Source organism: Crassostrea angulata, chromosome 5 (assembly GCF_025612915.1).
Source record: "Crassostrea angulata isolate pt1a10 chromosome 5, ASM2561291v2, whole genome shotgun sequence".
In the NCBI taxonomy this organism is placed as follows: Eukaryota; Metazoa; Mollusca; class Bivalvia; order Ostreida; family Ostreidae; genus Magallana; species Magallana angulata.
In genome coordinates, this window is record NC_069115.1 from 51,035,140 (window position 1) to 51,057,656 (window position 22,517).

General features: G+C 33.6%; 1 long non-coding RNA gene across 1 annotated transcript; it reads right to left on the reverse strand.

The window, feature by feature from the left end:
* Positions 1–2,378: 2,378 nt before the first annotated feature.
* Positions 2,379–14,208, reverse strand: LOC128186391 (uncharacterized). Its single transcript, XR_008243942.1, has 4 exons — positions 13,962–14,208; positions 7,220–7,248; positions 2,636–3,166; positions 2,379–2,575 (listed from the first exon to the last, which is right to left on the reverse strand). It is a non-coding gene; the product is annotated as an uncharacterized LOC128186391 (long non-coding RNA).
* Between the last annotated feature and the right edge of the window lie 8,309 nt (positions 14,209–22,517).

A 22,517-nucleotide genomic window follows, 5' to 3' on the forward strand; every position in this document is an offset into this window, starting at 1 on the left:
AATATAACTCGAAGTGACTAATAACTCAAAATGGCTTAGCGTGACTTTTTATATTACTTTCATTGTGGGTTATGGTGGTAACTATCACAATGTTACGATTCAGAGGTTTCTTGCAGTTTAACACGCAACAACAACTGCAATTAGATTATGAAGTCTCTCTTTATACAACTCTTAAATTGAAACTGATGCGTGGTCTATCCAACAGTTGTGTAGCTTAAATTCTTAACTACAAACGTCACCTCTAGCATTGCTGGTTCGTAATTTGCTGCATCTAACGTGTATGCATATATGTACAAGCAGTTTCAAATCAGTTACCATGACGACCACTTGCAGCGCTCACAGCATCAACACCACTTTCTTATAAATGTGTGCCTCGTCAGATAATTGAAATTTGTTTAAAATAAAACCCTTTTAAAGGGAAAATTAACTTTTTTACTTTAAGAAAGTATTGCATTATGACCGAATGAAGTGATTGGTGCAGAATCATTCTGGAATTACATTCATTCTTTGGGATATCATGATATCATATATTGTGATATGTTAAATATTTATAGAAAACAAATGTTTTTGGATTCAAAAGTACATGTAATACCAACCAAGTTTCTTTACGATATGCTTTATAAGAGATCTTGTAAAGATTACCGTCGAGGAACGATTTTTTGATTATATAGATAAATATCGTACATTTTAACAAAACACGGGTAAGCATCTATTTCTAAACTGTGCTATAAATTAGAGGAGAAACCCACCTTATTAACGGAATGGGTGTTTGCTACTATGTTTGAAAAAACGAAGGATATTTTCACCACAGTAGGCAGTTTTATCAGGTCGATAAAAGGAATCTGATAATGTCATTGACTTCAGCCGGTTGGCCATAAGGACAGGAATGCTCTGTTTGCTATTTCATGCCTTAAATTTCATCACGCAATAGCAACAAAAAGTGTTTATTTAATTTAAATATACAGTACTTGTATTATAATAAAGGTTGTAAAGCCCTTAAAAGCAAGATATGGGAATTTTTGCTATGAAGAACGAACAAACTGTATTTCTGTTACAAATTAAATGTTTACTTTTATCTTATTTATCATAACGATTAAAGTTGCTAGAGCAGAATTATCATATAATAGCAAGATTTCGCAGCAAAATGAAATGAATTATTAAATTTAAATAGAAGAAATTAAGATTTCTCAACAATATATATATATATATATATATATATATATATATATATATATATATATATATATATATATATATATATAAAATGTGCCTGAAGAGGGACCCCCCCCCCCCCCCCCCCGAACCTCCACCCTATTTAGACCAACGGAATAGTACATTGTCTCTCTTTTGAACGAAATCCCCTTAATGTCATTTCAGCATTTCCCTTTCCATGAAAATGAAAAGAAAATAATTGATTTATGTAACACCCCCAACCTGCATATAAAAAGACCTTGTCTCTTTTTATATGCTGGTTGGGGGTGTTTTGACAAAATTTGAGTATTCTCCGTTAATTTTCAGCTATTTAAAAAGGGAAATGTTGAGTACAAGCTATAAAGGAATTTCTATTGAAAGGAGAGGGTCTAAATAGGATATAGGATATAGCAAACCTATTTTTGTACAGAACGACAATAATGCTTCAATTGTGGCATCTAGCTTTTCCCACAAAAATATGACAGAAAATTAAAAACCAATTCTGTTTTGCCATTCAGTAGTTAATTTGATGGAGGCGGGGGGGGGGGGGGGGGTAACAAATTACATATACCCATCAGGCCATCCTTAGATTGAAAAATGTTATTTTAAATTAACATTTAATCCGGAAAATGTTCAAATACTTCATATAAAAAATATAGTACTTTCTGATATATTTGTCATAATAATTAGTATAGTCTAAGAGTGGCATGGCCACCCAGTGCTCTTTATTACAATTTAATATACCGTAAAAATTTCCGACCTGAAACGTAGTTCATAATGTAGAAATTCATGTAAGAAAGACACAATTGCTACTCAGAGTTATCGTTCTTTTTGTAGCGGAGCATTCATCTGATGTAGGATCTATATAACAAATCATGAAAAAAGTGATACTTTATAAAAGAAATACTTCTCATTCCGTCTGGTGCGTTTGAAGTTGTCTATTCTCACGCAAGACAGCACTAGACAAAATTATACTTTAAGTCTAAACATTTATTTAAGCAGTTAGATAGACCAATTTATGTTTTGACAGATTTAGTTTCTTTTAAGTTAATGGCGATGAGCAATGTTGTTCGATTAATTTTTGACGACTGAATTAAAGGACACAAAACGATTTCGGACAGTTTTGTTTCAAGGTAAATGAACACTTTGGCGCTGAAAAAATCGCGAATTAGTTACAACAAACGAAGATTCCTGAAACTCTTTTATTTTTCCATTACAACAATTAAATGGTAAACCAAAACTTAAAAATGCAAAACAAAACAGGAGTACATGTTTATGTCAACGAAAATACTTTGCATAAATGAACCGTATTACAATTATAGTGTCATGTTGTAAATTTTGAATTTACTGGGTGGGTGTAAATACAAAATTTACAACATGACAACTGGTTGTCATGTTGTAAATTTTGTATTTACACCCACCCAGTAAATTCAAAATTTACAACATGACAATAGTACAAAGAATAGACTGATTTGGAACGAGAATATTTTGCAGATCGACGATAATTCTTTTTGTTTTGTTTTAAGGCAACAATGACATGGTAGTTGTATTCAACTGTAAAGAGTATAGAGTAAAGGGCACACAGCTGGAGACCTTGCAGACCGCCAGCGGTTCTCTGTCCCTACAACCTCCATAACTTCAACACTGTCCATGAATACTTTCCAGAGAAAAGGTAAGACTAACAGTTAATGATTTCAAATCAGCTTAGAGACAGGAAAAAGACATAGTCATGAAACACAGACATCAAATATAATCCACCAGACTGTTATATCCCCATGATCTTCAGATTATCACACACGCACAGAAGGAGATTGGACGTTGGGATTGACCTGTCTCCCTTTAGACGGAGTTATCTCTCCGAATCGGAACAGAAACATTTCCAGAGAAGACAACACAGAATCAGCGTTCCTCCCACGGCACCCACTCCTATCGCTAGACCGATGAAGGCGTCACTGGACAGAAACGGTTTTTCTTCCTGGCAAACAAAAACAAAATAAAGATTCCATATTTGAAACACCTTAAAATATCAATATGCTACCATTTACAACGCACATTTAAAACTAAGTTACTTTTAGTTTTTTTTTCAAATTTTAAATTTGGGACCAAATCAACCCACTTTCAAAAACATTTTCAAAGTGGGTTGATTTCTTTCCATAGATATTTAACACACTTTGAAATTCCTTTTCAAAGTCATATATAATGCCATATATATGAAACGAACGAATACTCACCTTCGCTAACCAAGGGTTTACCATCCACTCTGCTCCTCTTCTTCTTTGTAGAGGAGCAGAATGGATTGCAAACCATTGGCTAGCGAAGATGGCGAATACCATGGCGTTGGAAGTATGCAAAATTTATTTAGTTACAATAATGTGTCAGTTACAGTTACGTGTAATAGTGTTACAATAGCAAAGAATTGCATGTGTACAATACTTTTGCAATGCTATATTACATAGATGTTGCAGTATTTGTATGTATTCAATACTGTTACGGTCAAAATCTGATTTATTTCTATGTATTGCTTCGATCTTTAATACAGAAGTCCAGGTAAAGGATCCGGAGTTGTAGATCGGGACTTGGACACGATTTTATATCAAAATTTCATTTTCTGTGTTTTTGTGTATAAAATGGTTTTCTTGCGCATTTTGAATGATTGACCAAAATTCGAATGTTAGATGTCAAGTTATAAGAGAGATACAGATAAGAATTCAATTATGTAAACAAAGCTTGAGTCTTATATTTGTTTACAAATAATGTAAAGTATGGAATTACAATTTTTTTTGGACAAAATGACTCGTGGCAAACAAGGTAAACTGATTATCATGAATAATATTATCAACAGAAGAGAACAACATTTGATTGAAACTTATACCAATAAAACACATTTGTGAACAATAACAAGGCCCGAACTTTGTTTACAAAACAAAGAATTTTAAACTCTGTATCTTGCTTATAACTCAATATTTGAGTTGCAAATTTTGTCAAAGCATTAAATATACGTACATTAACCATTCTAAACATTAAAAATGAAAAATTGAAATTTGAAATTTTGAGTTTAATTCGTGTCTAAGTCCCTTTGATTAAGAGGGCTGAATGGTCAACAAATTACCTAAAAGACCTACCTTAAAGTAGATCCAGCGTTCTGTGATGTCATACTTTATTGTAAAATTTTGAATTCTTTAAAATTTGTGAAAGATAGTTTTATATATTTCATGTGAATAGAATCACATGGAAGTGACTAGAATTCCTGTTAAGTTCAAGATATTTTCGCAGCTTGATTTTATCCTAAATTTCCAATTTTTTTTTATACATTTTAGCTATGCTAAGGGGAAATAACTCTTTTTTCTGATTTTTCTATCAGTTGTATGTCTAAATGCTATAATTTTTCTTATCCCAACAATTAATTTTAAAATGTGTTTGTAGTTTTAGTTTTCTGACACAGTTGACAATAAAATTAAACAAGATAAACAAGTTTCTTCCTACAAATATTTTACTTTTAACAAAAAAAGTACGATTTTCTGATTCTAAATTATGCTTTAGTTTATCTGACATCTAAAAAAGTGTGATGAAATGTATATTTCTTCTAATAATTGGTGAAATTTAAGTCTACTAAATTGAAATCAGTTCTGTTTATCAACTCTCGTCAGAGAGTTTTACGAGTATGGAGTTACCTTAAAGTTATTTAAAGATTCGGTTTAGCTACTAGCTAGCCTACGTTTACTAAATTTTATTTCATCAAATTGAATTAAGTTTGCGTGTACTTAAATTTCATTTAATAAACGACACTTGAATTCACTACTATATAGTCAAGATAATTCAATATACTTAAGCTTTTGAATTTGAGTATTTTCCTATATCTTTATGTGGAACTCTTCTTCTGAAGAAGATCAATACAGTCTATTCAGAAAATGGAAAAACCATCCGGCCCTCTTAACATGCTTAAGAAATGTTGCACCTCGCCCGGCAGCTGGATGGCTTACAGAAGTTTCACGGTACATATTGCACCAATGTCGCGATATGCGATGAGATTATTAATCAATTATACATGTGCCGGTCGCTGGAGTTTTATTTTACATACTTTAATGTTAATTGCTGATCGAATTCTCAAATTAATCATGAAAAATAAATAGACTGTGGAAAAGATAAAAATGAATATATTTTAAAAACATCAATATAAAAAAAAAAATTTTCATGCTTGAAATTAGGAAAACCAGGTTTTTACAAATCACAAGAAATAATTGGTTGAAAAAGGGAAACCATAACGCTTCTAAAATTTACAGTGGTTTTTCATTTCGTACAATCATACTGATCAATCAAATATGATTTAGTACAATGTATACTTATAAGCATATTCCGGTAATTTCTTGCCACGTTTAAAAAACCTAAAATAAAATCGATAACAAGCAAATATATTGACGCAAGCGTCAAATGGGCCTCAGAAAATATAATTGTTGTATGAATCATTGGTTGTTTACATAAAAACACACAACAAAGAAGAAAATAAAAGTTGGTTGTACTAATTTTTATGGTAAATTTTAATATACTTTCAGCAACTTGTTTTGAAGTTTAACATTTTACTCTCATAAAGAATCAAGTTCATTACTGTAAGCATTTCTAACGGTAATTGTATGATCATTGCCCTAATATGAAGTAATGGAGAACACATTGATTTATATATTACTCTAATACAAAGTTTAACTCATCATTTTTCTCTTGGAGATTATGTATTTCAAACCATTTTGGTTTTTGTTGTTGCATTGTATTGAATGAAAACTTAATGCATTAGTTTATATGATTTAAAGGGACCACATGATAAAATAAAAATGGATTAATTCAAATTTTCCAGTCAATTCAAAATTTCAGTTCTCTCATATTTTTGCGTGAATAATTGATATGGATGTCATTTTATGATATATATTTTTCTACCGCATACCACATGGAAATATAATAAATAGACACACAATGTCATTTTATTTGACACGGCACAAATGCATCATTTATATAAAATTTAATGACATTCAGGTCTTTAGTATTTCATGTCTTTAGCATGTCCCGCATACCGATGCAAATGCATTGTTTTGAAAAGATAAAGAACTCCAAAATTTTCCGAATAGAAAGTCTCGATAAAAACGCGCCAAACACGACAGTCTATCAAGTATGACCTATTTTTCATTTACGAGTAAAACAAAAAATATGTGATATTTTTTTAAAATACATAAAACATATTTCTACATGCAAATTTACTTTTAATTCTTAAAAAGAAGCATAATATTAATTCTATTGAAAAAGCACTATCCCACAGAAACGCAGAAGCAATATTTAAATGTATATCAAATAACGGACCGCCTTCCGGCGGCCCGTAATAAATCTGTTGAATTTTGCCAAATATTTTATGAGATATCAAACCCGACATATTTTATGCTTTACCGTGACGAAGCTTGTGTGATCGTGTTCATATCAGGCACGTAGCATCGGGGGGGGGGGGGGGGAGGGGGCAGGGGGGGGCCTCCCCCCCCCCCCCACTTTTTCTCGCAGTAACAATTTTTTAAAAATTTACAATTTTCAAAAAATTGAATTATAATAGAGTTGCCCCCTCCCCCCCACACTTTTTGGGAGTATGTAAAAAAATGATATGAAAATAAGGAAATTAGGAGTGAAATTGAAGTTATATACTACGCCAGGTTTGGACCAATCGATAAACAGGGCGTGTCGATATCTGTCCTGTCAGTTTCTTTTCAGTTTCAGCGACTGTAAATTTCGACCAATCGATAAACGGGGCGTGCCCATATCTGTCTGGCTGTTTCTACAGAGCTATGAATTAACTATAAGTCTCCGTAAGAAATAGAGGGAATAATACTTGGTAGATGTAAATATATCACAATGTATGTCTAATAAAAGAGTTGATCAAATATGTATATTAGTTTGTGCAAGGGGTAATTTCTTATCTACATTCTTTAATTTCTACAATTGCATGTACTTGTTTATAATAGCAAGTTGTGCACAAGTTGGAAAAAAAGTTGAATCTTACCGGTGGAGCTGTGCTGGTGGAGGCGTCTGCTAGAAATAGACAAAAGAAATCATGCAATTAACAGTTCAAAATTTTCAAACTTATCATAAAAAGATTATGGAGAAGGAGTTTTGGGAACATACACACACACCAATTTTACAGAATGTGGCGATATTGATATGGGGTTGACAACATTCTAACATTAGTAAGCGTAAAGGCAAAATATTTCAAAGACACCGACATTGCGCGGACAATACCCAAGTTTTTGGTCTGTCCATTAGTTTTGGATTCTTTTGAAGGTTGTATGATCGTGTCAATTTTTGAACAACGTGTACATGTATATCAATTTCTTGTATATGAAAAGTTTTGTATTATATAAATAGTGCCTGTTTGGGAGGGTAACTGTTGACACCCCGAGAAAACCATTGTCAACCGACGCGAAGCGGAGGTTGACAATGGTTTTCGAGGGGTGTCAATTTCAACAGTTACCCTCCCAAACAGGCACTTTTTAATTTATTATACTGAATGTCTTAATTTTAAAGAAAAATTTATTGCTTTTATACAAAAATAAAGTGAATTCTACGGCGAACCGTATGCGCATAATTTACGCGCATGTAACAATTCGTTGTGTTACCCGTTGCCAAGTGAGTTGTTAACGCTGAGGGTAATAGAACGGATTACCAACTGCGTCTAAACCAATCAGATTTTAGTATTTAACATGACACTATAATAAAAAGATATAAAACATGTTTTTGATAAAATGATGGATTATTACAAAAGAAAAATCTTATCTTAAAGTTTAAGGTGGTATGGGACACCTTCATGCTGTGACGTACTATTTATTGAAATAAACATTGAAATCAAGTGTAATTTTATAAATAGTTTCTTTGCCTAAATGGTCATCTAACAGCTTGGCGCAGTGGGTTGGATGATTCACTACGATTCTGTAAGTTATGAGATTGAATCCCTCTGGGGGACTTTAAAATGTTTACCTTTCCAAAAAAATATTTAATACTTTTTTTTTATTAGATAATGTAAAATTTGAAAAATCTAAATCGGTAAAAGTATTTAAATTTCAATGTTCCTTAATCCACATTAATATCGAAAAGTGTCCTGTACCACCTTAAAAGGACTTGGACACAATTTGCGATCAAAAATTTTATTTTTATTTTTTATGTATAAAATGGTTTACTGGTGCATTTTATATGATTGACCAACATATTGAATGTTAAAGTCAAGTTACAATGGAGATACAGAGGTTAGAATTGATTGTTATGTAAACAAAGCTCGAGTCCTATAGTTGTTTACAAAAAATGTAATGTAGAGAATTACCCTTTTTTAGACAAATGACATGTAAAAAAAAATTTAAACTAATTCAATATCTTCATAAATACTATTATCAACCAAAAAAAAGATACATTTGATTAAAACTTACACCAATACAACACATATGTAAAAAATGACAATATTCGAAGTTTGTTTACAAAACAAAGAATTATGAACTCTGTATCTTGCTTATAACTTGATATTTGATTTCAAATTTTAACATAGCATTATAAACTTCTATATCTATCAGTATAAACATTAAAAATGGAAAAATTGAATTTGAAAATTATAAGTCAAATTGTGTCCAAGTCCCTTTAAGGTATGTCGATCATCCGAGGCTGAAATGTAGAGAATCCAGTCTCCTTAATTATAGGACAATGGACGGACAACAATCGGTCTACTGACCGATCGACGGGTCACAGCTATGACCACTTTTTTCTTTGGATACGTTGTCAACTTCAGCATGGTTCAATATATCATCCACAGTCAAAGATAATTGTAATATTTTTTCTGGTGATAGTCATGCTCAGAACCAATCGCAACTTCTTGAACCTTTTCGGCAGAGCGCTGTCGAAAAGATCCAAGAAGTTGCGATTTGTCCAGAACCACTTGCAGGAAATCTCGACATAAGAAAGCAATAAAAGCAAATAATGAAAACATTGATGGAATTAAGCTACTTTTTTGCCTTATATATTATCGATTGTAAGAAATTAGGTGGGGTTTTTTTTTCTTACACATTTCGTGTTTTTGTAAGTTGGTGCTTTTTCTTCGTTTTGCCACCATTTGTAAATATTATTTTAAAATAAATAAACCTAAAATTGTATTATTTCTGTCACAAATCTTATAAAATACAACTAGCAAAGTGATATTTCTGAATTTAGCCATCTATGTCCAGTTATTTTGAAACAAAAGAAAAAAATAACAGTTTCCTTTAATATCAAAACCTTCTCCATCTTGCAAATCTTCTAAATATAAGGCCAATTTATGTTAAGGAAAGAGCAAGTGTTATTTAACAACCTAAATAAAGCCAAGCGGTTACACACCAATTTATTATAATCTAGAAAAACAGTTTCCTTTTGTGGGTATTAATAACCTCCCATTGAGTCATAGTAGTAAAAAAATGATTAATTGCAGAGGTAATTTCACACTTCTTTAAATTATCACGTAGTCGTTTTTTCCCTGGCGACAGAGAGTGGCTGATTGCATATTTTTTGTTGTTGTTGATGATGTCTTCAAATAGATAAGTGGTGGAGATTGCCGCAGAGCTGCCCCAAAAACCGCTAATAAATCAATATATAACAAAGAAATTAGTTTGTCAAGATACATCAATAGTTAATTTTCTGTAAAAAGAAGTATAGCTGTTTTATCAAGAGCAAACCTAGAAATCTATGGCCTGGTTTTTTTCTTCTCACAATGTGTTTTTTCTTTTGTTTCAGTGTCTTGCAAAGAACTTCGCCGGTGGTTTAGATAAATGCATACATATTTTAAGATACAAAAGTGTTTGGTAACAAATAGATGGTTAATTAAACGAATACCCGAGTTCTAAAAACATACATTTTATAATTGTGTGTCCATTACAGAGATCTTGAACAAATAAGAAGTCGACGAAATCAATGATCCGTATAGATTTCTCATCATTAGTCTGTTTACAATTCATAAACCGGTATATATATGAATGAAACCTGTCTACAATCGATTCAGTCTTATTTTCTGTCAAGTATTAAAACGAAGAAATTGAACTAAGTTATCTATGCAAATAATTAAAAACTAATCAATTAAATTTCAAACTATATCAGTGTGCCATATACTACATGTAGTAAGTCAACTTGTTCCGTGTGTATTTTTCTTTCCCCAAGGCCCATTCTGTGTTTTTATCTTTACCCTTAACGTGCATTTGGCAAAGGATGTGTGATGAGCTTGAACTTAAATGTAGGTCAGATGTCAATATCATACGGTTACCAAACCTTTGTGTAACATCCTTAAGTGTCACGAGCATCTTAATCATAACTAATTGTTGATAATTTTTTTTAAAACGAGGTTTATTTACTTTTCCGACTTCCGTGTTTAACCTAGATTTATGATATGATCACACCAGCAATTGCACGTTCATAACAAAAATGACAAAGCTTGCTTAATTCCCCTTGACGGTTCCATCAATTTCCTGGTTATAATCGCTATATTAGTTCATATGTTCTTTTAAAGGTTTGTCATCGCAAAACGCCATACGTGGCCAGTGATGGATGACCCTCCTTGCTTTGAGGAAGCCTGATTAATTTCTCAAATTAAAGTCTTTTTTGTCCACTATATTACAACGAACTCTGTATCCACAAAGATTTTTTGTTTTAAAAAATGAATCAGAAAAGTACTATAGCTTCCAGTGTATGTGATGAATAATTAAGGTAGGTAAACAAAGGTGCGCTTGCATGGCTTCGCTTATAATGAAGTCGATCGAGAAATAATATATCGACGCAGAAATACGACTCTGCAATCAAGTCGTTTCCTTAACATGTAAAATTTATATGCTCAACGGACGGGTTGCAATTTAACGACATATCGGTTTTGTGTATTGAAAAAAAACAAACCTAACATGTCAGATTTACTAGTAACCAAACATTTTTAATTAGTGCCGCGGACGTGTGTTCCTAGAAGAGAGAGGACAAGATTCCATCGTTTTGTCTATTATTAATCAGGTATCGTGTGGTGTATTTCAACATCAGCTGTAACATATCCATTGTACCGTTTTGAAGGTGTATTTGATTCATCAGATAACGGACGGGTGATTAGCAACCGGCGTATTTAGTTTCGGTATTGCAACATGTAATTGGTTTAAAAAAAAACAAAAAAAAACACGCTTCTCTTTTCCACGAATCACAAGTTGCTGAACGATGAAACTAAAACTAGAGGGGGAAAATGGCAATACAACTCAAGGTCGATTCATAAAGTGTGTAATTGGCTTGGTAGCAAAAGTTCAAAGGATGAATGATATATATCCCTGAAATGCTATTTGATTACAAATATGATATAATGCGCCTAGGTTGTTCTGAATCTGCATTAGGGAAACAACAGATACAAAATAAATAATTTAAAATTAAAATGGATGACAGAAGACTTCTTAATATATGAAGTATTTTTTAGATGAAGAAAAAGAAGTTAAGGTTGGACATACGCTTAGGTCTTTAGTATATATAAGCCAGTCATTTTTGATGGGTTTTTTTTTAAAAGTATATTTCTGTTAAACCTGAATTTTGTCTTTTTCTCCATTAATATATACCGTTTACCACTTATATTTAAGCTAAAATAAAAATTTAATCTCATGTCTTTATTGTGCATGCATTATAGACATATGATTATCACTGACTGTTCAATTACATATGTATATCTTTAATACTTTTCATGCGCGGATCCAGAAAACTTTCCTTGGAGGGGGGGGGGGGGGAGGAATTATTGTGTTACCAGAGAGGTCCGAGGCCTATTTCGGTAATATGATTTAATTTGATAAATTAAAATTTTCCAGGGGGTCCGAACCACTTCAACTTCTAGATCTGTGCATGCTCTTTGAAACTTGTTACATAGAAACACATCATTTTGTGGCCGATACTTTGACACAAGGGCATGCAATGATATAAACGAAGAAGATTTAGATGTTGAAATTATACTCCATTAATTACTAGTAGCTATGTATTACTTCTAATTGTGCATATTCTGTTTATTTGATTATATGTTTGAGCAAATGAACTGAATTGAAATTGAATTAATTGGTTAAATTTTCAATGAATGTTGTGTAATTGTTACATTTATAAAAATTTTATTTACAATTCCAGGAGAAGAACTCATAAGTTGTGAGAACTTGTTTCTGATCCTTTTGTTTAAGTTGTACACGTAAACAATAAGATATGTTCACTTCAATAATAAGACTTAATCTTTAGCTTTATCTCAACATATATTGCATCATATATCGTATTTTAGGACACATTTTAATTAATTTTCAAAAATGTGGGTGGAATTCTGGTGTGCGTGAAAAATGCTTTTGGATCTTATTGACCAATAAACAAAATAACAAGTACGTCTAAATAGTCGTAAAGCATTATTACCCATTTAAAAATACTAACACTGGAGTTTCAAAAATGAGTTGGAAAGCTTTAAAATTTATAATCATCATGAAAAATGTATGGCGAAAAACATAAATTTATACTATTATAATACTAAAAAAATTACTTCGTCGCTTTTTTATCTCGTGCTTTGAAAAGCAATGTCAAGAGTTTTGAATTAGAAAATTAAATATTCTTAGATTGATACATCATATTGGACAAAACAGAATTCTTGCCCACATTACCGGTGGGTCTTTATAGTTTGGGTTTTATCAATGGATGTATTCGTGTTTCCCTTGACAATACCGATATCCATTGTACTTTAACAAAATAAATATTGAATAGGCAATCTTATTAAAATTGTTCTTTGCATTTATCGAAGATTGCAGTTGGTTAAAAATGACACAAAAGCGCATGAACATTTTTTAAAGTAACTCCCAGGTACAAAAGTATGGTGTTCATACATGGTAGGTTATTTGTTATAGGGGGTTTATTAGGCAAATCGTAGGGTGAATTACTAGTATGTCTTAGTTTAACTCTGTTATGTTCGTTTGAAAATATTATATTGTATATATAATATACAGTGGGTTTGAACACAAGTTCTTGGAAGATGTGTATAGCGTTTTATAGAGTTTTAATTATTATACCTTAAGCTTATTCCTTTTTTTTCTGTAACCATATTTCAAACAAAACAAATATAACTGAGTAAAAATGTATATACATGTATATCCAGGTTAACAATTATGCATGTTTCTGTATTTTACCTGCCTTCTTACTGAACAAACTCAAGTAGTAACTCTTGAATGGTATTTTAATTAAAATATTTTAATTCACTTGAATTAAAAGTCACTTTTTTCTCTATTAAGTTACGCGCAGCAAAGTATTTCAGTTACATTAATAACAATCAGAGAGACTAGCAATGAGTGAAACCAAATTGTTTTTGTTTTGACATACTTTAGTTTTAATCGCCCTAGCAACAGTTTAAAGCACGCAAACATATAGTCTTATTCCTCCAGGCCCAACAATGCTTTATATGAGAGAGAGAGAGAGAGAGAGAGAGAGAGAGAGAGAGAGAGAGAGAGAGTTCCGAATTCAAAAAAGTTTAATTAATAAAGCATAATACACATTTTCTAATTTTAAAAAAGGTGGGCAAAATGTCAAAAATTACCAAATTTCCGGTTACTTATTCTTTGAAATGTAAACTTTATAAGAGTTCCATAATAATTATTCGTTAAAGAAGTTCAAGTGAAGATCAGTTCTACAATCTTTCCTCTTTTTTCCGTGCAACTAAATAGTTTGCACAATCTTATATACCGCGCAATTAACTTGATAATTAAGGTGTTCCTTACCGGTTAGAGATTGAAGAGACAACAGCAACAACCAAACAGAGGGTAAACGGAGGTACGTCTTAGACTCCATTCCGGGGGGATCACGGCATAGTTAGGGTAGCTCCGCGCGCTACGGTTCTGTATTGGAGTGTATGTACCAACCTATCTGGTAGTTGACTAATTAATTCAGGGAAATGCAGAACAAATACGGAGCACGTCCCGTGATGTTATACGGATCGATCGCAACTCGAGGATATCGCCGCACAAACGGCGAATACACGCTGGGATAAAGGAATTAGTTTGTAAAAACACCTCGATAGCTTCAGCACCTTATTGCTACCTTAATCGTAAGGTCAGCGTGAATTATCTATATAGGCGAACGTTTATGTTTGTACGATATACCGGTATTTCCCGGAACAGCGAATAAACCAGGTGTCCAGTAGAATACAATTTAAAAAAAAAGGTTTTGCAAGATACACGATTTTTATTCTGTAAATGATGTCACTGCAAATTAAGACTTATAGTACAAATAGAAAAATAGGAATGTGATAAAGAACACCAAATACCAATTAGCAATGTTAACAGCATAATTAAACATAAATATGGTACCATCACCAAGTTATTATTTAAACATGATGTAACGTGTTCTTGCAGATTTTACCCGCTTTTTTCCATTATTATTCCCTCGGTAGTTATATAATGTATAAAATAAAAATTAGCTCGACTCAGATTCCTGATCTAAAAAAATGGGCCTATGATGTCCGGAGAGGGGCATTTCCAAATGCGCAACACTGCGTTGAGAAAAAAAGGAAACAACAACACGCCGTCTTTCTAACAAACCTTAACACATTTCTTTACAATGATTTATCATTAAGAAGCATAATTTGTCTAAAAAATTATTGAACAAGGTGACTAAAAATTTAATCAAAAGGAATATAAATTAAAAAATATCGAATTACTTCCTTCTAATGTTTTCGCACAAATAATCGCAGTAGAATACTGAATTGATTTCTTTACATTTGCTGCAATACCATGGGTATAAAGTTGTCTCCAGTCCTGAATTGCATGGTCTGGTGACGACCAGTCTTGCTGTTTTATGATTGTTTTAGCTTGTTTGTTTGTTTCTTGTTTTTGTGTTCGTGTGTGTGTTTATTTTGTTCTTTCGTTTGTTTGTTTTTTGTTTGTTTTGTTTGGTTTTTTGGTTTTTTTTTGGGGGGGGGGGGGTATTTGTTTGGGTTTTTAGGGGGTAGGGTGGGGGTGGGGGAGTGTTTGATGTGGTTGTTGTTTTTTGTTTGTTTTTTCTGATACTATATCCGTTTTAAAGGTTTCAAATGCTGAAATTTAGGTTCATATTGATATAAACATTATCAAGGTTTCTTTTATCTCTCTGATATAAAACAGAACAAGGCTAGTGCCAGCATACAAACAGCCGAGGCAAAGGAACCGGTAAAGCGGCACAGTCCTTCAAGGAGTAATGTAGCCTTAATTATATATCCTTTTGAATTCCAACTTGAAACGTCGAGGGAAACAATTTACCTATCATGAAAAATCGTTAGGTTCTGATCTGAAAAGTACTACATATTTGCATTCATTAACGTCGGTGTACCAATAAGGTCAATTTAATCTATCCGTCTTTAAACAACAGTGGACTTTTATCCGACCCCCCCGTACGTATAAAGTACTTTATTCATCGCACTCGGTAGCTTTGGTTTCAATTGTACTGTCATTTATTTATTTGTTCAATATAAATATCGACCATTCTATAAAATACTTAACTTATTAGCGATACTTTTAAACTAATGCATCTATTTAAACTATTGGTGCTATATACCTTATACATTTCTATTCATTTTTAATAGGCCCCTCAATCAAGCCCAAGTAAAGTCAAGTTCAATATTTCAAGAGACAAATAAATCTCATAGGACAATGTGTATATATACATATTGAATACAGTACATGTAAGTTAGCGACATACAGAGTGTACATAATCAATTTTGATTATTCACATTGAGAGTTCGACGCTTCTTTGCATGATATAAATATTTCCCTAACTTACACAGTTCTTTAGTATTAGAAGTAGATAGTAACTGTATCGCTTTATAGACACTTGGTAAGGCTTATCGACACCCTCTAGACACTTGGTTAGGCTTATCGACACCCTCTACACACTTGGTTAGGCTTATCGACACCCTCAAGACACTAGGTTAGGCTTATCTACACCCTCTAGACACTTGGTTAGGTTTATCGACACCCTCTAGACACTAGGTTAGGCTTATCTACACCCTCTAGACACTTGGTTAGGCTTATCTACACCCTCTTGACACTTGGTTAGGCTTATCGACACCCTCAAGACACTAGGTTAGGCTTATCTACACCCTCTAGACACTTGGTTAGGTTTATCGACACCCTCTAGACACTAGGTTAGGCTTATCGATCTACACCCTCTTGACACTTGGTTAGGCTTATCTACACCCTCTAGACACTTGGTTAGGTTTATCGACACCCTCTAGACACTAGGTTAGGCTTATCGATCTACACCCTCTTGACACTTGGTTAGGCTTATCTACACCCTCTAGACACTAGGTTAGGCTTATCTACACCCTCTAGACACTTGGTTAGGCTTATCGACACCCTCTAGACACTTGGTTAGGCTTATCGACACCCTCAAGACACTTGGTTAGGCTTATCGACACCCTCAAGACACTTGGTTAGGACTATCGACACCCTCTAGACACTTGGTTAGGCTTATCTACACCCTCTAGACACTTGGTTAGGCTTATCGATCTACACCCTCTAGACACTTGGTTAGGCTTATCTGCACCCTCTAGACACTTGGTTAGGCTTATCTACACCCTCAATCAATTAATTGTCTTGCTTTATTATTTTAATGTCATATTGTGAATTTTAATCTTATTGGATGTGTGTAAAAACCAAGACAAGAATAAGACACAAAATTATAATCAATTGCAAAGTTCAAAAACTTCTGATAAAAACAATTGAAATGTTCCATGATTTTTTAAACAAATGTATACATTTGTATTCATGTATGTATTCAGTGCCCACTCTTTCTCCATCTTTTTCTCACCGTACACCTTAATCTTCTTCTAGACCAGCAAAATTTCACTTTTTATGCTATGAATTGAAGCAAATTTCTGTCACTGATCTTTTCTGACAATGCTGCTTCCGTTTAATTTGGTTCCGATAGTATTACTGGTAGAAGTAGCGGTACTATAGTAATATAAGTCTAGAGCCATACTTTGTGAATGACTAAGACCAAGTCAACTATTAATCGACATAGCGAGGGAGATGTTACGATTTTATTCACATAAAAAACTTCTGTGATTTTTCGTTGATAAATTAAATTAAATGAATATCTGAATCTTTCGAGTTTATAAAAATATCCCGAAATTAAAAAAAAAAACCATTGATTTCAAATATATGACTAATTTGGGTATTTTTCCATGTACTTTTTAATTTGTGTTTTAGATAAAATGGACATTTAATTTAGATTAATATTTGATTTAATCTAAATCTTTTAATGATGTTAACATGGAAAGTTAATGTTCTCATATCACGTGAAACAGAAGAAAATCGTGTGAATTGAGGAATAAATGAAGCTGTGTGCCAAAAATGTATCACCATAGTGACTTGACTAATTAGATGTTATATTATACAGAATATTATTCTAATAGTGTATAAATCATCATAATCTTGCGCGGATTCAGAATTTTTCCGATGGGGAGGGGGGGGGGGTATTAGGGTTCAAGGCAAATTTTCCTTAAATTCTCTTTGTGGAAAAGAATATAATAATTTTGAATTTTTCCAACCGACCCCCCCCCCCCCCCCTCAAGATCCGCGCAAGAAGTAATGTACCGGTATTGCCGAGTTATAAATGAGAATAAAATAAAAAAAGGCTGCTTTCGCACCACGATACACAAATGAGGGAATTACGTTTTATTATTATTAAAAATGAATTGTTGGCCTTTTCGTTTATTTACTAATCTGAACTACAAAAGGCTGCATTAATAATTAATTTCCCATACAGGTTGATAATTGATATAGATCTAAAAAGAATTGCGTATCCATGTAACAAGGAATCATCACAGCTTAATCCCGGATTATCTAACTGTCTCTAATCGAGGACTTTAACTCGTGTTTTTCGTTTGAAACAATTGAGCGAGCCTAGTGTTCCTGGTCATATTGGAAACGCTTGCATTGCTTCATGGAGATATTAACTGAGACATTAAAGTATAAATGAATCAAGAAATCGATGCCAAAGGTTTACTCTTTCACAAAGGTAAAACAATCGATCCATAGGTAGGAAACGCAGGGCAATCAATGCACAGCAACCGGGCGGGCTGAAACAAGGAGCGTACTCATTGTCTAGATCTGTCGAAATAAAAAAAAATGGATTTCAAAATATGTCGTATTTGAATTCAAAAGTTTAGTTATTGTAATGAAAACTTCTCAGGAAAACACAACATTTAAAACACAATACATAATGTACTTTTATTTGAGGAGCTAATCTGAATTTCATAATTTTTAGTACATGTACTTCAAAAGGCGGAAAACTTTCTTTTCCGGAGCACTTAATTATACGTTAATATGAATCTTTTTTTAACTAACAAACACAGTTTGTCCTAAATCCAAACTCATGGGGAATTCTGATAAAAACTCGTCAATGGACTCCCTAAGTATACATCTCTTTATTTAAAAAAAAACCAAACAAAATCAGTTTGTCCTAAATCCTGACTCATGGGAAGTTCAGATACTTAAGTATACATCTCTCTATTTAGTTAACAAATTTTTTCCCCAAATTTTATTATAAGGAGGCTAAATGGACTACAAATTACCCATCATGTTCTACCTTTATGTTTTAAAGGTGGTATTTTAGGTCATAAAATGTTATTCAAGAAAAAAAAAATTCAAATAGTTTCACTTAAAAATTTGAAGATTTTTTCTATAGAAAACATGTAGCTCTTCAGCTAAAGAAGTTAATATAGTCTATAAATGGACATAACCACCCAACTCTCTTAACAAAAGCAAAAACAAACCACCTCCGATACATACAATCATTTTAACATGAGCTTGGACTTTTGGTAGGACGTGACTATCTATTTCTTGCGTCAAAACAATTCAAAATGACGCTGGTTTTAAGCGAAATATGCACCGATTGCGTAGTCTTAGCTCGAAAACCAGACAAATCTTGTTGATTTTAATGAGCCATGGCTGAGTGACCAATGTTGAATTAGACATGCCTACGTCGCATTGCTGTTTGTCACAACTATCCAAAGTCCAAACTGTTTTAATTTTCTTCCATGGCTTCATGTATGTTATAGAGACATTCAATATTTATTCATTAATGTTTAAACATGATAGCGTGCTACATTTGATCAAGTGTTTGACTCCCTTGGCAAAATAGAATGGTCATTTTATAATTTTAACATTCCATTAAACTTTGTTAGCGTCCGTGGAAACAATAGCCCCAGTAATGGACTTCAAAAATCTGTCGCTCTCCAACACAAGTCAAGGGATACCCAAATGATAAAAAAAGTGCATTGTGGGTACTACAAAGAAGGAAGAATTGGCCTGGACAACGTCGATTGAAAAATATTGATTTGATTGGACAGTTACAGACGCGGTATCCTCGGAGTGTACAGTGGTTCCCCGTATATGCATAATGCATAAAGGGTCGCTCAGCAGTGATCGAGGTGTTAAACAAGACCTTGTGAAACATGATTAACTCCTCACATTTCAATTAATTTTTCATTCTATTTTAACTATTTTTAAATCAAAAAAATTTAGAATTCCTACTCCATCCCCATTCATCATGTAGCAAGATTAAAAAGGGTCAACCCCCTTTTTTTTTAAAAGATAGCGAGCGAAAAAAAAATCTAGGGTTCTCAACATATTTGAGAGGATATCATCTTTCTTTCCACAGCACAGCTTGCTCTTTGGCCATGTACTCAAATTTAGCGGGGGTTATATACTGTACCAAGTTTGATGTCTACCAAGCAGGGGTTCTAAAGACATGAGTACGTTTACCCTTGACCTAGGATTGACCCCCTGACATAGAAGTCAATAGGGACCATCTACGTGTACTTAGATTATCAAGAGTAACTTGCTCCAGGGTTTACATTTGTCAAACTGTTGATTTTCACGATATTGTAAACATTCATATAGTATTAAATGAACAATCTACCAGTGGATGTCCACAGAAATTTGACAGTTGACCTAGTGACCTCAGAATCAATTGGGGTCATTCTCATCTGATCTACGGGGGTTCTAGGATACTTTTCAAGCTGTTGATCTCGCAACACTTGACTATCAACAGATATACACATGCAAAACGCTATGTCCCGTTTTTTTAGCTCACCGAGACGAAGTCAAGGGGAGCTTATGATATACCCTCGGTGTCGGCGTCGGCGTCCGGACCTGGTTAAAGTTTTTGTTGCAGGTCCTGTATCTAAGCTATTGCTTGTCCTATCTTCACCAAACTTTCATGGATGATGCATCTGGACCTACTTATGGACTTGAAAGACTTGGATGCTGAATCTGAGTCCTAAATTTCAGATGCTGGAGGATGTTAAGGTTTTTGGAGCAGGTTAAAGTTTTTGTTACAGGTGCCCTTTGATAGCAATATCTAAGTTACTGCAGGTCTGTACTTCACCAAACTTGCATTGATGGTGTGTCTTATGATACTGATGCACAAGATAGGCTTGAGTGCTGAATCTGAGCTATAGGTTTGGGATGCTGGAGGAGGTTAAGGTTTTTGGAGCAGGTTAAAGTTTTTGTTGCAGGTGCCCTTTGATAGCAATATCTAAGCTACTGCTGGTCCGTACTTCACCAAACTTGCATTGATGGTGTGTCTTATGATACTGATGCACCAGGCAGGCTTGGGAGCTGAATCTGAGCTATAGGTTACAAATGCTGAAGGAGGTTAAGGTTTTTAGAGCTGGTTAAAGTTTTTGTTGCAGGTGCCCTCTGATGATTATATCTTAGTTACTACTTGTCCTAATTTCACCAGACTTCCATGGATGGTGCGGATTATGATACTGATGCACCAGACAGGCTTGAATGCTGTTTCTGAGCCATAGGTTTCGGATGCTGGAGGAGGTTAAGGTTTTTAGAGCTGGTTAAAGTTTTTGAAACAGGTGCCCTCTGATGATTATATCTTTGTTATTACTTGTCCTAACTTCACCAGACTTCCATGGATGGTGCTTCTTATGATACTGATGCACCTGACAGGCTTGAATGCTGAGTCTGAGCCATAGGTTTCAGATGCTGTATATGGTTAAGTTTTTTGGAACAGGTCACATGTTTAATAGATAATAGTACTATTTCAAACTTGCATAGTTGATTAAACTGTAATATGAATGAATCACAGAGGAAGCTTCAGATGCAGAGCTTGACCTCCATTATCAAGGATGCTAAAAAATATATCCTAGTTATTACAGGTCCTAACTTCACCAAACTTGAATGGATGGTGTGTCTTATGATACAGATGCACCTGACATGCATGGATGTTGAATCTGAGCCATAGGTTGCTGATGCTGGAGCAGGTTAAGGTTTTAATTGCTAGAGCCCTCTGATGATGATATCTTAGTTATTACTGGTCTGAACTTCACCAAACTTGCATGGAGATGCGTCGTATGTATACTGATGCACCTGACAGGCTTGAATGCTGAGTCTGAGCCATAGGTTTCGGATGCTTGATGAGGTTCAGTTTTTTTGGAACAGGTCACATGTTTTATAGATGATAGCTTGCATAGTTGATTTAACTAAATTATAAATGAAACGCAGAGGTTGCTTCAGATGCAGAGCCTGATCTCCATTATCAAGGATGCTAAAGAAATCTCCTACTTCACTCAAACCTGCTCGATAGATAGATGTGTTTGTTGATAAATGATATAACATGATTCCTATGATATAGTATTGTATGGTATGAAACAATATTGTTTAAAATGATACAATATTATTACTTATTAGGTTAGTTACTGACTCACTACGGAAATATATTGGGTTGATCAATCTCATAGATGGCGAGGCGAAGCCGAGCCGTCTAAGAGATTGATCAACCCAATATATTTTCGTAGTGAGTCAGTAACTAACCTAATAAGTGTTTTGTTTTTCCAAGGACTATCAAGCGACATAAGCAGTGATCTACGCAAAGCCATGTACAAGATGCCTTACATCTCGTCCAGTTAAACTCATTTAAAGTTTTAAACTCTTAAAAATTATCAATACCACCTTTTAAATACACTTAAAAAATCTTCGCTTCACCCATATTACTTACAATGTTTTGTTGCTATTCAATTTTAAACCTCTGCAGAGATTTGAGCAAATTTCGACGCTGCCATTTTGCTCTGCTCCAGACATAACAATGTGACGTCAATATTCAAAGGGCAGCTACTCTAATTTAAAAATAATTCCAAAGGGCAACTACTCTAAATATTTTAAGGACTTACTGAACACGATTTCTGTGTTAAATAATATGATATATCGAAATGAGTAGGTGAGACGGCTGCCAATGACGGACATATTGCCTAATATAAATCTTCAAAGAACCTACATAGA